Below are 8,387 nucleotides of genomic sequence, written 5' to 3'. Positions count from 1 at the left end.
ACTTTATTGTATTTTGCAACACTGTTCAGTTTTGTCTTACATTTACCGAATAATTTCAAAGAGCACCATGAGTTAGCGAAGGATCTTAGTGCACCCTGACTGCCACTACAAACTCCAATACTGCAACATCAACAAAAACATAAGTTCTCAAGCTCAAAATATCCGAAATAAAACAACACATAAAACTAAATATTAAAGAATTCTTCCATGACGCCCAACTGACGCGCAAAATAGTAAAGTTCTGAAGCTCTTAAAAAAATACCGGATATAGAAAAGAAGCGTAAAACTATTAAAGAATTCTTTCAAGTTGCCAAACTCGCGCAAAATAGTAAAACGCTTTCAAATCGCTACTAAAAGTGTTGTGCGACACTTCAAATTCAACATGCCACACACGTGCAACACGCAGCACAAACTATGCCACGCAGTAACCCAGAGTTTAGTTGGTCACTTCAGTCACTGGGTGAAAATTGCCCTCTGGCTTGTTGGCTAAATAAACGGCAGCTTAGCAGACGACACTTGAACAAAAAAGTTTCGCTTTCTCGAGGACACAAACGTTTTTGCACAAATCTAATTTGCGACAATTTCATTAGGCTTAACTAGGGCAAGTGCCGAAACCAAAACAAAACAAAAGGAGAGTAGAATAGAGGTAGACATGTTGCACATACAAATGGGCTAAGCAAATAAGTAGAGGAGAGCAAATGTGTACTCACCCCTACCCACGAGCCGTTGCCTGAATTATGAGAAGTAGGTAAAACAAAGAAATGGGCAACACTGCATGCTTAATATGAGTTCCTCAGCTCGTTATAAGAGTTAGTAAAGAGTACTTTCGAATTCATCAAATAAACTGTTTAACTAAAGTTAAATTCAAAGTTAGAGCCACCGGATGAAAGTGCAAGAAAATTAGTGCTAACCAAGTTACACATTTGTTTGACTCGCTCCATGAATTTACGTGTTTTTTGATCAAGGCTTTGTTCAAAATCATCTTCTTTTATTTATTTTATAAATAAATAGCATTAGACACGCTCACGGACAAGGTACCTTCATATGTATGTGAGTACGTGCGCGCTTTACACTAAAGTCCACTCAATCAATTTTCAGCGTACAATTTGCAGTGATGACACAAAAAGATATGTACATACAGTGGCTCACAGAAGTATTTGCATTGAAGTATTAAATAGACGAATTTACTTTTTTAAATTCATATTCTGCACGTTGCGCATTTTCTAAAGAAAGTGGGCGGACAGCAAGGACTGTTAAGTATGTACAAAAAAACACATGCATGGCTATAAAATTTTTTGCTCACAGACGTACAAGGTGACACAAAATTAGTAATCCAATTTTTGTTATAGAATAACTTTTTTACTAAAAGAAAACAAGAAACAAAACAAGTACAAGGTGGCGCAACATTAATCATCAAATTTTGTTTTTGAAGAATTTCTTTACTAAATAAAATAAACAATTATGTATAAGGTGGCGTAAAATTAATCAACCAATCTCGTTTTTGCATAACTTTTTTTCTAAAAACAAAAATTTAATATAAGGTGGGCCAAAATGATCAGCCAGTTTTGGTTTTTGAATATTTTTTTTATTAAAAATAAATAATTTACTAAATAAATTTTTATACTAAATAAAAAAATTAACTACAAGGTGGCGCAAAATTACTCAACCAATTTTCTTTTGAATAATTTCTTTACTAAATAAAAAATTAAGTACAAAATTAATTTTAAAATTAACTTAATTAATTTAAAATAAATATGAAAAAATAAGTACGAGATGGCGCAAAATTAATCATCCAATTTTGGTTTTTGAATAATTTCTATAGTAAATAAAAAAACAAGTAAAAAATTAAGTACAAGGGGGCGCAAAATTAATCAACTAATTTCACTTTTGAAAAATTTGTATACCAAATTTAAAAAAATTAAGTACAAGGTGGCGCAAAATTAATCAAAATTTTTTTTGTGAATTATTCCTATACTACAAAAACAAATTAATCACAAAGTGGCGTAAAATTAATCACCCACTTTGTTTTTGAATAATTTCTATAATAAATTTAAAAAAAAATTAAGTACAAGGTGGCGTCAAATAAAATTTGGTTTTTACTATACAACCCAAAATGATTTTGAGTGATTAAATCTAAGTGATTAAAAGCGCTATACTTCTCAAGTGTCAAATATGACTGACGTACGCCGCCATTTGCAAAAATTATAACTTTTCCGATTGGATGATTAATTTTGAGCCACCTTGTATGCATGTGCATTATTTTTTGCAATTTTTAGAATGTTCTCAGGCCAGCCAATAACAGCCGTTGGTAAGTGAGTTTTTGCGTATTCACCATTTGGTCGACTCCGAATTTTAAAATAATGCAGCATTCCTTTAAGTTAGGTTAGGTTGAACTGATTGACTTGCAGTCACGCATAGACCGGTTCTAGACGCAGTTCATTAGTAATGCGTTCTGAAAAAGTCCACCGGTAAGAAAATTTTTCCAGCGCACTGCTAAGATTTCCGCCAATCCATCAAACTTTAGTGCCCCCAGATATTTGAAGCTTATTTTGAATAACACAGAACATCCGCTAAAGAGATGCTGTACAGTTTCCCTTGAGTCTTGCTCCCTACATTTTCTGCATTCCTCGCTGTCCCAGATTCCTATCTTATAAGCATTCGCTCCTATTGAGCTAACTTGTGAAAAAACTTTATAAATAAATTATACAAAATTACAAAAATTTAAATACTTAAAGATTTACTCAATCGTCCTCACATGCAGAATTCTTATGTGAGCTACTGTAAGTAAGTACAATACAAAACAAAATCAAACAAAAATTAGTATACACAAAGTGAAATACTCAAATCCACTTGTCCGGCCACTCCATTCGCCAACCTAATCGGCCACTCAGTTATCCACTCCTATTCATCAACTAACCTGATTACTTAGCCCTTACAAACACATTTCTTTTTCCTTATTTCAGCTCTGTTTCTTAGACATTCCCACACAATTTGGTATGCTCCTCCTCTACTTTCCTCGCTCTCTCCACCACGCACGTATACTTATATGTGCTTATGTATGTATGGCTTTTCTGCAATTTCGACCCTTTTTATCATTAGCACACACCTTTTCACAACACCTTCTTCACCTTTTCGCATTTTTGTTGTTATACGCTCCTAATGCATGATTCAATAATATTTAGATATAGTAAATCTTAAATAACCTAAACAAATGCCCTGTATTCACAGCTCATTTTCAATTGAATACCTTCGGTGCGCGTATGTGTTTGTGCTTGTATGTGTTTGAGTGTGATTTCTATGCTTTTGTATGGTAAGAACTTCTACGTTGCTGTGCTGCTAAGTATTTGGAATGTGCGCCGTCAAAGCGTAAAATGATAATGCGTTCAGTTTATTATAGCATTCACAATTTTATGGGGCAAAGGACATTGTCAAGGGGGCATTGAAAGAGTGTTTTTTTTTCTTTTTTTCTTGTGCTTCGTGAATGAAGAGGCCAGTTGGTGAATATACAAAACGTGAATGTAATGGTCAATTTGATAGAGGGAAGTGAAAACATGGCGAATATTGTGCCATTATACACGTAAATAAAGGGCACTTTTGGTTGGTGATTAAGGACAGCCAACAACGAGTTGTTGTAGACTCGGATTTGCAAATGGGACAGTAATGGATTACACTTAAAATACCAGTCGTATTTATTTGGCATTGAATAGATATTGATAATGCAACTTTTATTTAACTGAATTATTTTATTTATTTATTTATTTATTTTATTTATTTTATTTATTTTATTTATTTTATTTATTTTATTTGTTTTATTTATTTTATTTATTTTATTTACTTATTTATTTCATTTCATTATTTTACTCATTTTATTTATGTATTTATTCACTAACTTTACTTTTTCCTTCTTATGAAACTTTGACTTGCACTAGCTAAGCCCCAGATCCGTCCCTGGTTACTTCTTCAATTTAAATATCATATTTTTTTGGATAGTTTGAACGTTTTTATACAATTAGCAGAATAATTTCCATACAATTTTTTTTTTTGTTTTTATTGAAGTGAAGTCAAAAATCATAAATTCAAAACTTTATGAAGCAGACATTTTTAACTGTCCAGCCTTCGTTAAATTTCATTAATGACTTTCATTAACTGAACTTTAACTAAAAACTGAAAAACATCGAACTCTTAAACTAAAAAGACAAAAAAACAAAAACAAATAGGAGAAAAAAATATATATTTTATAATAAATTTTAAAGTTAAATATCTTACAAAAGTTAAATGTTGGGTCTTCTGTCTTTAAACTGTTCACCTGTTCACAGAATAATTTATTTTTCCAGTTCACGTTGGCCAAGTTAATATTAATTTGAGGTTTAAATAACATCAGTGGAGGATGATTTCATGGCCCACAATAAAAGGATACATTTTTTTATATTAACCTTCTTGGGCGTTTAATTCTCATGCATTTTTGTGTTGCCCTATGTCTTTCTTCAGAAACAAGAAACCACCATTTTACGCATCTAAGATCCTGAAAAACAAGAAAAACATAGGACCTTGCGACGTCTAATACAGTTGGCATGTAAAGGAGCGCAAATTCGGTATCGGATTTGTTGTGGGAGAGAGATTTCGTCGCCAAGTACTGTCGTTCACTCCGGTAGACGCGCGTCTCGCAATAGTCCGCATTAAAGCAAGTTTTTACAACATCTCGCTAATTTGCGTCCAGGCCCCGACGGAAGAGAAGGGCGATGCTACCAAAGATACCTTCTATGATCGATCATGTTGTGATAGCTGGAAGACATCTAGTGTATTAGATGTACGTACGATCTGAGGACCCAACATCGACTCGGATCATTACCTTGTTGCAGCCAAACTGCGCACACGCCTCTGTGCACCAAAAAACGTACATCTACCTACGCAAAGAATGTTCAACCTCGAAAAGCTGCAATCACAACAGACAGCCAGAAGATTCGCCACTCGACTCTCACTCCTGCTCTCAGAGACTAACTAACCGGCATGCACGAGCAATGGAGCAACATTTCTCATTCTTTACGTACCGCCGCCGAAGAAGAAATCGGATTTCGGCGAGCCTGAAAAAACATTCGGTTGTCTTGCTGCCGCAGAAAGAAAGGATGCCGCCTATAGAGCTACGCTGCGATCGAATGCAACACGAGCCATGTGGGATCGCTACAGAGAGCTAACAAAGGAAGAAAGACGTATTAGCCGAAAGAAGAAACGAGAGGCCGAAAGCGAGCGTATTGTGTGAAAGACTGAAGCCCACCGTCAACCAACTGATTGGACCTTATCAGTGTGACTTTAGACCTGGAAAGTCTACCATCGACCGAATATTTACAATACGCCAAATCTTGGAAAATACCCATAAAAGGAGAATCGACACACACCATCTTTTCGTCGACTTCAAAGCTGCATTCGACAGTACGAAGAGGAGTTACCTGTATGCCGCGATGCCTGAATTTGGTATCCTCGCAAAACTAATACGGCTTTGCAAGATGACGTTGCTCAACACCAGCAGCGCCGTCAGAATTGGGAAGGACCTCTCCGAGCCGTTTGATACCAAACGAGGTTTCAGACAAGGTGACTCGCTGTCGTATGACTTCTTCAACCTGATGTTGGAGAGGATCGTACGAGCCGCAGAACTTAATCGCTCAGGCACAATTTTTTATAAAGCGTACAATTGCTGGCGTATGCCGATGATATTGACATCATCGGGCTTAACAACCGCGCTGTTAGTTCTGCCTTCTCCAAACTAGATAAAGAAGCAAAGCGAATGGGTCTGGTGGTGAACGAGGAACGAAGGGTACTTCGTCATCCTGTCATCAAACAAACAGTCAGCGCACTCGCGTAACGGCAACCACGTCACTGTTGAAAGCTATGACTTCGAGGTTGTAAAAGACTTCGTGTATTTAAGAACCAGCATTAACACCGATAACAATGTCAGTCTTGAAATCCAACGTAGAATCTCTCTTGCCAACAAGTGCTACTTTGGACTAAGTAGGCAAATGAGTAGTAAAGTCCTCTCTCGACGAACAAAACTGACATTCTTCAAGACTCTTATCATGCCCGTCCTAACGTATGGCGCAGAAGCGTGGACGATGACAACATCCGATGAAGCGACGCTTGGAGAGTTTGATAGAAAGATTCTGCGTAAGATTTTTGAACCTTTGCACGTTGGCAACAGCGAATATCGCAGACGATGGAACGATGAGCTGTATGAGCTTTACGACGACATATACATAGCGCAGCGAATAAAGATCCAGCGGCTACGACGGCTGGGTCATGTCGTCCGAAGGCATACAAACGCTCCGGCTTTGAAAGTACTCAATGCGATACCAGCTAGTGCTAGCAGAGAAAGAGGAAGGCCTCCTCTGCGTTGGAAAGATCAGGTGGAGAAGGACTTGGCTTTACTTGGTGTGTCCAATTGGCGCCGGTTGGTAAGAGAAACAAACGACTCGCGCACTTTGTTAAACTCGGCCAAAATCGCGTAACCGGTTATTGCGCCAATTAAGAAGAAGAAGGAGATCCTGAAACGGATTAATTTAATGCAAAAGGTCTGCAATGCTGGCTTTAATGGGCTAGAGACTTGACTTTCTAAACATCAGACCATTGCATATGTAATCTCAGTGCTTGAGATTCATCAACGTCATATTGAAAAAGCGCAAAAATTTGAAGTAAGTCAAAGATTCCATTTTACGATTTTTGATTAATTTTATTTAAGGGGGGAGCCTGGTTTATGTGGTCAAAAAAATCTATTTTTTTTCGTTTTAAGCGATTCCTAATATATTTCAGAATATTCACACAAAGTTACAGAGCCTAATTCTCAATATTTCCGTGGATACAAACCCAAAGGTAGGCTAGCGTTAGGTAGTTACGCTGTGACCGGACAGCTGTAGTACAAACTTTATCTTCTTTTCTCGACTTTTCATTTTTATGATTTCTTTGAATTGGCGTACATGAATGAAAAAAAACTAATGAACCTTTTGAAATGAATCATAGCTTGTTCCCTTCAGTATTAAATTCTAAAATTCTTAAATTTGAACTAACAAAATAGATAAAAAAAAATTTTTCAAGATTTTTATACCAAGATGAAGTGAATTTTTTTTTATAGAAAGGCATTTTTTTCTTTAAAACCTCCAAAAAGTTTAAATTGTGGAATTTCTCTAAGTTTTCGTAGTTCATCTAGAATAAAAAATCATGATAATTAATTAGAAATCGATTTGAATTTTTTGCTTTAGATAATAATTACGAGCTGTATCTTGTACGCCAGTTGGAAACTCCAGCGTTGCAGCGCTCTACTAATTTCTATGTTAAACATTTTTTTCAACTTATTTTAACCAGTACAAAAATTTTTTATACTTTTTAAATGTTCATTAAAAGATAAAAAAAGCTTTGCATTGCTAAATTAATTTTTTCCGTAAAAAAAACAAAATCGCAAAGAGATGCAATTTTTAGACCTAATAAACCAGGCTCCCCCCTTAATTATTGGCTCGGCCATATACAAAATTCCCAGATCACAACTCCCTTCAATTGGAGTGATCCGTTGGTGCTTTCTGACAAGGTGAAATACCTATGTAGGTCTAATCCTTCACAGTAAGCTGACGTGGAAACCCAACTTGAAAGGGAGCCCAACATCAATAGCTTCGTATTGATGCAAAGGCGCTATTAGAAAAAGATGTGGCCTCTCGCCTAAAGTTGTTTTTTAGCTCTATAATACCACTATAAAGTCAATTCTGTTATATGGAGTCATTGTCTGGTGGAACTTACTGGCAAAGATGGCATCGATGAAAAAGCTGGAGATAATCCAAAGGGCTGCCCTCATTCGAATCAGTGGGGCTCTCCGAACTACTCCTACTCTAGCGCTTAATGTAATGCGAAATCTGGTACCTGTAGACAATGCAGGCAGATACGAGTAAATTGCAGGCAAAGCTGCAATCAGACTGAGAGGCTCACGCTATAAGCGTGACTTCAGTTACGGACACTCAAGTATCCTTAGAAACTTTGGGTTCATATCTCTGGCGACTGATCAGTGCGCAGCCCTTAATTCAAGCGGAATATTCTCCACTCATATTCCTTTAAGGGAAGAGTGGGCGGCGTGCAGTATTTGGAGGCAAGGCATGGCAAACCTGTTCGCGAATGGCTGAAAATTGGATAGAGGGGTTGACGGAGGAATATTCTGCAAAGAGCTGCCCATCAAGTTCAGATTGCCGGACCACGGCAATATATTCCAAGCAAAGGTAGCGGCAGAATCAGCTAATTGGCTGCGCCGTTGCATAATAACTGTCATGGAGGTTAATATCTACTCCGGCTGCCAAGAGGCAATCAAAGCCCTGGGCTCGATGATGATGCGCTTAAAAATGGTTGGAGAATGCCTGACTTCA

Source organism: Anastrepha ludens, chromosome 3, assembly GCF_028408465.1.
Source record: "Anastrepha ludens isolate Willacy chromosome 3, idAnaLude1.1, whole genome shotgun sequence".
Lineage (NCBI taxonomy): Eukaryota > Metazoa > Arthropoda > Insecta > Diptera > Tephritidae > Anastrepha > Anastrepha ludens.
Note: the sequence above shows the minus strand (reverse complement) of the source record.